This window comes from Melopsittacus undulatus, chromosome 1 (genome assembly GCF_012275295.1).
Source record: "Melopsittacus undulatus isolate bMelUnd1 chromosome 1, bMelUnd1.mat.Z, whole genome shotgun sequence".
NCBI classification, from domain to species: domain Eukaryota; kingdom Metazoa; phylum Chordata; class Aves; order Psittaciformes; family Psittaculidae; genus Melopsittacus; species Melopsittacus undulatus.
Genome location: NC_047527.1, coordinates 23,639,303 through 23,650,575, shown reverse-complemented (window position 1 = coordinate 23,650,575; position 11,273 = coordinate 23,639,303).

Sequence of the window (11,273 nt, the reverse complement as noted above, 5' to 3'; positions counted from 1 at the left end):
AAGGTTTCATCCTTGGTCTTAAAAGGTTAAAATTGTACAAGATGTCTTAACTTCATTAACTCTAAGGAGCAAATCTAATGTCAGTTGTCACTAGCTCATTTCTGGGATGCCAGATGTTCTGAGCATCTGAGCTGCTAAAAAACAACTACTTTTTAAAGTGTATTTCAAGCTGGGAAGTCAGAAGCAGAAGACCCTAAAACTGCTTTTGTTCCTGGCTTCAGTTGCTCAGGGTTGTGCATAGCTGCAAGTGCTCAGAGTTAACCTTTGCTGTGTAGTATACTTTGGACAGCTTCCAGAAGCCATTTTATTCACAGGGTCACTTCATTGCCATGCCAGTGTTAGATGCATACACCACACTTTTGAAAGAGGATTGTTCTTCCTCAGCAGCTGCTTTCCTCACTTTCAAGCAGATGCTGTTTGCAGAGCTCAGACCTACTTTATTCCTCTGGTGCATGAGCCAACATCTCCACATGGTACATCTGCCATCTCAGAGAAGTGGCATTCTTGCTCCCTTGCAGCTTCTCCCTGTCTTGAATGGGCAGCAGAGGTACCCTCTGTAGGGCCAGGAGAGCCACAACCACCTCCTCCAGCTATCCCAAGGCCCCTGTGGAGACAACTGGTGTCCCAATGGCATTGCCCAGGGGCGTATCTGAGCCAAAACACGGAGCAGAGTGCTCATTAATGACAAAAACCCGGTGCCTTTTCTGCTCAGTCAGCATTCATGAGCAGCTCCGTCCCTCACGCACCTCTGAGCACCATCACTGTTTCTTCATTCTGATTTGATCACAAATATCCAGAACCAGGGCTGTGCTGCTGACCCGCTGCTGCCCATATGGTCTTTGACATCTCTCCTCCCAGCACGTATAATAGCAAATCGAAAGAACTCTGCAATTTCCTTTCTACCTGCTTTTTTTAATATTCTTTTAATTTTACATTTAATATTGTTAATAAAATTAACCTTTAAAAGTCCAGTGGGTCTGCCATCTGTGGAAAACTAACTTTGCAGTGCTTGTGCGCAAAGGGGATCAGAATGTAACTGCGCTGAATCTGCTACAAATTGCAACATGAATTGACAGAAAACGTGTTGCAATTTCTATGCTCTCCACACAGGACAATGTCTTTGTTTTGTTGTTTTCATCCCTTATTGCAGCGTGAAAAACCTTTTAGACATATACAGTAAAATTACAGCATTTGTCAGATCTAGATACATTGCAAGCTATCTGCAAGAAGAAAATACTGGGCTGCTCCAGAGGCCTCTGCCACAAGAGCCACCTATGGTTGCTCTCAGGTCACATATATATCCCTCTGCTTCCACCAGCTTTCTAGGAGGAATCTCTCTGAATCTGTGAAAACAAGGGACGGGTTGCACCATGCAAGTTGTGTCAGGTTAGGTCAAGCAGGAGCCATCAGTGCACTTGGAAAAAGCCAGTGTGTGGCCACACATAGCGCTGGGGTTTATTGCTCAGCTGTGCCAGGAAAGTGTGTGCCCAGCATGAGAAGGCACTGTCCCTGCTCCTGGGGCCACCATCACATCCCAGGGTGTCCCACAGTGCACCAGGAACCAGCACATTTACCTGCACCTGGTTGCACCTGTTGAGACCACTGGGTCTCAAAGCATCCCCCCTGCCTCAAGCAGCTCCTGCCGCAGAGAAGAACAACCACTGATTTAAAACCCCTAAAACCAGTCTGGGATGAGGAAGGTTGCCATGCGGCTGAAAATGTCACTTGGTTTATAAAAGCTAACTTGAAGTCTTCATATCTTTGCCTTTTCTTATTTTGTTTGGTGTTTGGTTTTTGAAAAAATGGAGAAGGCAGAGATGAAAAGCCAGAGAAAGTGGTAATTTACCTCCATCCTTGCAAAAGCTTCTTTAATACCAACAAATGAATTCTGTTTTGACTGATATTTTTCCCACATAAGGACCCCTTTCATTCTCCTTAGAAATCTGTCTTTTCCAACTGGAGGGAAGAGCTTTACAGCATAAAAATTGTAGCCAGTAAAAATGAGAAAGCAAAAAAAATGCAAGGGGGAAACCAGATTTTTTTGCACAGTAGAGACAGCCTCTACCTTCACTATTAGCGTTTTGCCAGGCTAGTCTTGGGCTGGGGGGTAAATTGATCTAACAGAATTTCAAGGGTGCAGTGCTCCTGAAGAAAATGCAATATTCTATAGTTATGACAGTGGTGAGGGATGGGATCTGGGAGTAGCATGGGTCACTAATGTGGATAAAGCCACAAGTGGGAGAGGGAGAGACAAGAGGAACAAGCTGATCTCTGAAGGCTGAAGGACTGTGCCCTGAGAAACCACAACATCCAGACTGGTAAGCGGCTGCACAAGGTCTTGAAGGTAAAACTAAGTGCAAAACAAACAGTCTGCAAATGAAAAAGCAGAGGAAAGGGTGTGAGAGGGGAGCGTTGTTAGCCTGAGCAAAGGAGAAGGATGGTTATTTACTAGATGTGCTTGGCTGGCATGGAGCAGGGCGATGTCAGAGCCTGGATGGGTGCAGGGGAGCAGAGTGTATGATCATCAGAGAGGGAACACAGCATTGAAAAGGATGGATCACTCCAGGGCAATGGCCTACACTTGCTTCATTATTTAAAAGTAGGCTGAAGCAAGTAATTACTCATGATTCTGACCACGAGGTATTTAGCAGTTGAACCACAGAAGAAACTGCACGCACAAGCTACCTCTGCCTGGCAGGAGGCATAAGTTGATGATTAATATAGCTTAAGTCATTTACAGCTCACCTCTCCATGGGCCTGTTTTCCTTAAGGAATAGATCTGCCACATACAGCTTAGCTCCTGCCAGCTTAGGGATGCTGTAAAATGATGCCCACACCTCGCAAGGCCACACAGGGGCCAAGCAGAATGGCAGTCCTTCACCCAAAGACATCAATCACTCTCATCCAGCCACTCATTCTGGTGTCCCAGTGAGGCTGAACAAGAGGGTGGGTACTGCACCCTTGGGGATCCCCAGAACCCATGAGTCAGTGGCTGTTGCCTAGAAGAAGTGCTGCACCCTGAGGTAGTGTGGGCTTTGCTTCCCTTAGGGATGGGAAAGGAGAAGGCATGGCCATGCCAGCCCAGAGTCTCAACTCTGCAAAATGGTGCAGCCTATTTGTACGTGTTGGCTTCTCGGCATGCACCTGGGGGTGCAGAGATCAGCAATAACTTCTTTTTCAGATGTACTTTGCCTGTTGTGACAACAAGAGGCTTAGTTTTGAACAACACTATGAAAACAGTGAGATAGATGGAAGTATTAGCTCATACTCAATACCATGAATAACCTGTCTTTCATGTCCTCTCACTGTTCTGGTAAAAGCCTACCAGAATGCAGGACACATGTTTTCCAACTCAATAGCAGGTATACAGCTGGAGAAATGTGTTTCCCTGAGTTATGGCCATATGCTATATATCCCACTTCAACATATCATATCATGTTCCATCTGCACAGAATTTGACACTGCATAAAACAATCTGCTTTGAATTTGAATGCATATACTTCCTTGCACAAAACAAAACTCTCTTGCTAAGCTATGAGCCTAAATGCCCTGGAGTTTCTGGTGAAACTTGTGCCACAAGCAGGAAAGACCTGAACCAAAGTTATAGGAGGAGGAGACATCACTACTGGGCTGTGTCACCTGAAATAAATTCCACATTTGCACCAAAGAGTTTGTCCTTGGTTGCTAAGAGTGGACAGAGCAGAACCTGGAACAAGAGATATAAGCAGACATGCTAGGACTACAAAGCTGTACAAAGCATGATATGTATTAGTACATCATTTGGGCTTTCTCTAGGCTGCCATAGCCCTTTCACATCTTTGATGGTGAAAACACTGAAACAGCTAGAGTAGATGTCTCAGCAATTTCTAATACTATAGCACTGAGAAGTATAGTAAAATACAGAACATTTTCATGCATGTTGAAGACAGCTTCCCCTTGCACAGGACAACTGCTATGACAAGTCAACCAGGCAACACAAAGTGTTTCTTCTGTTTTTTCAAGAAAATGTGAATGCTTTTGAATTGTTTGCCACACTTCTAATGGCCCCAGGGTGAGCCCATCTGCCTCACCCCCTCAGTCATACATCCTCTCCTAAGGAGGCCCATTCCTCCTTAGAAAGAAAGGTGAAGTCAGAAATACTTGTGAATTCCTTAAATGATGAACACTTCTTCTTTATTTCCTCTTTCTCTCTCAAACTTTCTTTCGGACTTGCTGTAGCTGCTTTTCATTTGATGGCTCTGCTGCCTGTTTCATCAATGATGAGTTTGTTTGCACTGCCACCAAGCAGACTAGCCTTTGGCAGAGGTACATCCCAGGTTAAACAGGTTTTTAGACTCTAGTCTAAATGAAACAGAAGGAACCAGCAACTGGCCAGTAGTGAAGGGTATGTACAACCTCAACACCATTAATGAAAAGAGTTTGCTCTTAGGGTATTGACAAAAAGGACCTGAGTACGTTTTACAGAATTCCAGTTCTGGATGGTGGTAGTCATTTATTTGAATTTAACTTAACAGAATAGAGCAACTAGTATTTGGGAGCCTGTGTCATACTGGATGCTGATCTTCTCTGCTAACAAAAGACACATGTGAAGGGGCTGATTACCAGATACACTGTATTTAGTTCACTAAGTACGTGGGCCTGCAGACACATCCCAGAATGATTTTCTCTCAGATTTGCAAGGTTTCTGGTTCAAGATGGAACAGAGCTTTCTATTGCTTGTATCTGGTTGATCACAATAAGAACCAAAACTCCTCTCCAGAGATCCTCATCTGAACCAAAATGAGTAGTAAATGACAAACAGAACAGCAATGGCAGAGTAAAACTCTTGAGGACACAAAACCCAGTCATTGAAAAGTATCTGGGAATCAGCTGCAGGACACAGCAATGCTGGCTGCAGAATATCTGCTGGGAAGTGGTTCAGACAGATTGAGGTTTGGGACTTTGCTGGCCAGCACTGGCATCTACAGATCATGCCTGGTGAATTCACAGAAGCCCATCAAAACTGCACATTGTTGTCATGCCATGAGCCATTGTCTGGTTTATGATGGCAACAAGAGAATCTCATCCAGCACAGGACTCCACTGGAGTGAGAGCAAACAAAGAGTCTCTCTCATTCTGAAGCATTCAGCTGACTGCATTAAACTGAATGCCTTACATAAAGCCTTACATAAAGTTATGGGAGACATTTATTCCACTCTGCTCAGTACTAATGACATCCCAGCAGGATTACTGCCCAGTTTAGGTGCCACAATAGGCATTGCAATAAATCCCCCTTTTCTTATTTTAAGAGCAAAATTCAGGCTTGCATTTCTCAAGGGAGTTAATTGCAGATGAGTGCATAACAGTTTTTAGGAGTACCATGGCATCCAGTTCTTCTCAGTCTCAGGCAGTTTGTGCTGAAAATAACTCATTCACTGTGTGCACCCCATGCAGAGTCTCTGGGAGCTCCACTTCTTCCTCTTTTGATAGCAAGGAAGCAAGCAAGGCCCATCCTGGTAGATGTATTTGAAAATATTTCTCAGATAATAGAGATAAAGAAAACATAGAAGGCCTGGTCTGTGGACCACGAGCTTTCCAGTCTTACATACCTGTCATGCCTAGATATATTTAGGTCTCAGGTCTTGTTAGTCAGTCTGTGATCAGCAGACCACCAATGGTCCAGAAGACATCAGAAAATGATCTGCAAAAATATAATCCCTAAAACCAGACACAGAACTTTGCCTGAGCCCTCATTAAACCAAAGCACCATGGAGTATTTCTGGCATCTAATATCCCACTTGTTATATTCTGAAATATCCTGGGCAACAGCATCATTTATTAAGTCATATTCAGAAATCATTCCAATTTCTTTCTTGCAGAACCATTAATGTAGCCAGATTTACATCTTATGCTTGAGGTTATCCTTCCTCAGGTGTAGTATTTTGCATTTGTTGCTATTACATTTCACTGTACTTATGTCAAGCTGCTCCTTTAAAGTAGCAAGATCATTTGGAAACCCATTTTCTTAAGTGCTTGAGTTACATTTCACTCTTATCAAAGCAGAACATTAGACCATTTGGATATGATTTGTTTTGGATAAATTCACACTGGATCATTTTATCACCTTATCATTCCGCAGTAGCCATTATATGAAGTACTTGAATTTTCTGGAGTAGTTCTCAAAGTATTTAAGATATCTGAGACAGGCTGGCTGAAACATAATTTTGGTGCCTCTTAATTCTTCTGTGTGTTCTTAAATACACTCTTTAATATTTCATAAATAATTTTTCTTTATGTCAGAGCAAATGTCCCCCGGACTTCCTGCAGTATTCAAATGTTCCTTCTTTTCTGGGGCCTGCATTTCAGTTCCTTTGCTGGCTGTAAATGTGTTCAGCCTCTCACATCAGGTGTCCTCTACTTCCAAAGAAGCTGTTTCACACTTCAGCCTGCTCTGTTATTTGTCATTTGTTTACCATCTCTATGAAGTGATAATTCTTTTCTTTCTTCTTTCTCATTTTTCTGGTCCCTTTTGCCTTCTATATACTTCAGCCCTTCTCTTTTACTTTTTCTCATACAGTGTCTTTGTTCACTTTTTGTATGATGGGTTTTTGATAAAAAGTTTAACCAAGTGGCTCCTGACTCAGACCCCCTGATTTCTTCCGATGCTGTCCTCCTTGCCAGCAGGATAGCTTCCTATGGGACCTTTAAATAAGAACTTCTTCCAAACTGCCTATTTCCTTAAGCTCCTTTTGGTTCCTCCCTGCAAACCTTCCCTATTAATTCGCCAACATGAGGAAGTCTGCCTTACAAGAGTCATTTTGTCTTGCTCTCCTCCTCTCAAGCCTCCTTTTCCACAGATGCATGACTTCAAATTGTCTTCTAGCAAGTTTCTCTTTATTAGCTATATCTATCATAGATTATCCAGCCATGTCTCCTGTAACTGCCTCCACTCTTGAAAATAAAAAGTTGTTCCAACACATTCCAAAATCTCAAGGAAGTGTCTGTGCTGTGCTGTTGTTTTGGGGGGGGGGATGTTGGGTTTTGTTTGCTTGTTTGTTTTTCTTACAACAGATACCTGGTTAGATAAAGTCCTTTCACCACTACCTCACATCCTCAGGACACTCCCACTAGTTGCTCAAAAAACATGACATTGGCCTCCTCCTCCTCATTAAGTAATCTTTAGTAGAGCTTTAGAGTACCTCTCAATTTTACCTCAAACAGCTCTGTCTCTCCCCTTTCTGGCCTTCTACACATTCCCAATATACCAGATAATACTCTTCCTTTTTTCCTGCCTGTCCTTCCTACACAAATTATACTCTTTCTGCTAACATTAAAGTGCTGCAATTTATTCCACTGAGTCTTTGTGATACTGATTAAACCATAGCTTTTGTTGTGTCCCAAGACTTCCAATTCTTCCTGTTTATTCTCCATACTCTCAGCATTAGTGCAAAGACATCTCAGATGTTTGGCAGTGTGCCCTTACATTATCCCTTTTGCTCTTCTATGGCCCACCTGCAATTTCCCACTTCCACTGCAGAAATGAGTTGTCAACCAGTCCTTCAGTTTTCTTATTCACCTGAGGTCTTTCCTGCTCACCCAATCGAAAACTGGTGTCCTCGGAGTCTTCTCACTCATTCGTCTCTAGTAATAAAACACTCATGTTCTGAAAAACAATGTTTCTTCAGTGATTAGGCACTGCTTCATAGAAATGATCATAAAGGTCTTTTCCAACACAAATGGTTTGGTGATTCTATGGAGATTCTTCAAAGGGTCTTTATAAAAAATAGTGCAGAAAGTTGTTACTAGGAAAGTGGTCTTGTGGGATAAAAGTCCCCATTCCAATTTCAGGCTTCTTAGTTTCAGAGAGATGGCTGACAGCATTCATGGTTTAAACAAATGCTAGATTTGTCAAAATGCTAGCACATGGGCAAATATGGGATCCAATACTCTGTGTCAGGCTGATGTGCAAAATTAGCTCCGGTTAAAACCTTGGGAGCACCTTTTCTAATTTCCAGCAGTATGATACTCTGAATAGGAATGTATATTAACTACAACAGTGGTACTTTTCAAGGCTGCAGTCATCAAGGAATAGGGAGATGATGAGCACAGCAGGGACAGTATGTTGACTCTCCTCCCTCACAATTATGAACAGCTGGAACATCCTCAGTTTACAACAGGTCTGACACTGCAAAGAAACAAGAACAAATATTTGGAAATCTGATCGTATAATATAGCTCAATGCTGACAAAAGGACCCCACTCAAGGGGAGAATACTCCTTTATAGCACATGGCTCCTATGTGAAAGAACAAATTACATGCTATTGAAATCTGCTGTCCTGCTGCCCAGCATCTGAATGATTGACAAAGGTGAAATTCAGCCATTGGACTTCCTTAAAGCTTCAGATGTGCTTCTGAAGCAAAGAGGTTATGAAGGCAGATGTTTCACACAATGTGATCAACTCTGTCCCTCAGGTGATATTTGAGGTGTTAAAAATAAACATGATAAATTCATACATTTCAGCAAACAGACCAAACTCTCATCTGCATGCAGGTCATAAAGAAGATTGGGTCTACTCTTCATAGGGGAGGTTCCAGCATTTTACCACAAAATTCGTTTTCAGAAATACACCCCTCCCATAAATCAATCAATGTAAGAGGGAGTCTGTGATCCAAAAAGAAGCAGTATTTACAAAGCTAGGGCTTAAGCTCCACACTGTTTTTCCCACTTGCATATTTGGAATTTAATTGTTCCTATGTATATCTATACGTCAAAGAGGAGCCAGTGTTTTTCTTGCATTTGAGCAACACAGCCAATGCGATGGATGAACTGTGTCATGTCTTTTGGTACATACCACACCATGAGCTAGGCAGACTTCAGCTGCCTTCTATCTGTTGGTGTCTATTCCCACTACTTCATAGATTCTGCTCCCTCTTCTGGCCAGCAGCATAACGGAAGAAATCATTTCCCCTTTTAAAATATGATTTTGAGCATGGGGAGTTGAGAAATGGAAAAGAAAATTCATATTACTTTGGCAGGACAGGGAGATCTGAGCTGCGCATCCACAGATTTTCCATATTTGGGTTTCTCTGTAACAAAAGCTTGCAGTATTTGTGGTAAAAGCTGAAAAGAATAATTACTGCTATTTTTCATTCAGTTTACTAGTTAGCTTTTGGGGGCAGGGTGAGAGAAAGAAAAAGAGGTGCAAGAAAGGAAAGACCATCCATCAGTTTTGCTGTATCTTTTCACTTCTCCTTCTCAGCACCGTACCGCTCCTTCTCAGTTTTGTACAAAAGAATACTGCAGACCTAAAAAAGGAAATGAGCGGAGATCTCATCTTTAGGAAGAGCAGGCTTGCCAAAATGGGCTCAGATAATGTAATATTAGCTGTAGCATACAGAGCACACACTAAGAAAGCCAGTGTTCCCTCTCTTTCAGTAAGTAAAATCCAAAAGGTTTGCCTCCAAAGCAGGTAATGCAGATCCTGACTATTTTTGCCTTCTTCAGCTCTCTCACTGCCCTTAAAAAATCAACAAGTACAGATCAAATATTTAGGACAAAGGGCTTTCAAACCTTTTCTGGCTATTAAAAAGGTCACCAAAAAATCAACTAATGTAGGACAAGATACAAACTGCTCTATACTGTACAGCCAAAACAGCAATTTCTTCTCTGATGCCTCTTTGAGGACTTCCTTTTAGGAGAGATTTCTTAGGCCTCCCACAGTTGAACTTTGTCTGATAAAGTTCCCCAAAGCCACATCTGAGTCAGAGCAGAACAAATGGCTCAATGACAGACCAGCTTGCTACCAAGCGTGCAATGTACAGTCGTCTTGCAATAGAAGGGATGCTGGTTTTTACATGGAAAGGAAATTGCATTGAAAATCTCAGTGCATGGTTTTAGCCAAAGCATTTTCTGTACATGTGATAATTCATTTGCTCATCAGGCAGCAAAATAAAAAGATGATTCACTCAATGTTCATTTCCAGTGGATGGTGTCTTATGGATCCTGATTACCATTCCTCAGACAGCATACTGCAGCCTGTTGGGCATCATTTGCCCACTGCTTTCCTTCGTAAAGAGAGAGGGAGCTTCATCCATAGCAGAAGACTGAACCAGTGTGGTCAGAGCAGCAATCAAAGTTCACACCACTCCAAACAGTAAACCCAGCTTTAAAACTAAATCTGTTTTTAAAGCTGTGGTTTCCGAACCTACTATTAGTCATGAACTTGAAACACTAGTAAGTATTAAAAAGAAATATTCCTCTGGCAATTGTACCAGCTCTAAATCTGAAGTCTTCTACAGGTCTCTCAGCTGCTGCTATTCAAACACTCGGACATGATTCTGCAATCCTTTGTTCAAGCACCAGTCCAAGGGGGTGAAAGCTGGCCAGGGAAAAATGTGAACAGATCTTGTGATAAGGTTAAAAAAATGCCACTTTCTATGAAAAGAACCTTGTTTTCAACGCATTCCACAAGGTGAGCATCTCTTTCAGCCCTTCTGCATATAGGATGAGGCACTTTTTTTTCCAAGAGCCCCCACACTGCCTACACCACCTTCTCCACACACATCTCTGCGAGAGGAGGGGAATCCTTCTCTTACTGAAACAGCTACTTATTTAATAGTTCTTCATTATCTAAGAGATAGCCAAGAAATATTTAATAAATATATTACCCATTGCATCAAAATAAATATAATTTATAAAACATTCATTGTCTTTTGCTCATCAACATCATACAGTGTATATAAATGTACCCGGTACAGATGAGATTTACAAAGGTTTGTCTGAATTTTTCCCCTTAATGCATTCTCCCACTTACAGTAATCATTGCATGATATGCAGATAAACATAATGCAGCTCTGAGCCACCAGCATATACCAAAGACGAAACTAAAGATCTTGTGAGAGTACAAAAAGTCTTCAGATAGGTGGAATGGTTTCAGGTATGTCTCAAAGTGGCACTTGCTCCAACTCAACTCTGCAGCATTTGTAGAACTGGAGCTAATGTTTACTTGAGAACTCAGCGTTACTTAACCAAATAATAAAACATATAAAAGCAAGCTGACTTTTTGGAAAAAAAAATGTTTAATAATACAGTAATAGTTGTAGTACCGTCCAGTAAAGGTGTATTGTAAAAATGTTCTGAATATTAATTTACCTCAGATAACTTTAGAATTGTAAATACTTGCATTATAGTGAGGTAGACAGTAAAAAAAAAGTTCTTTCTCCATTATTAGCACAGAATTTAAATCTTGTAATAATATCTTAAGGAAATGATAATGTTAAGTAAGGATGAAATA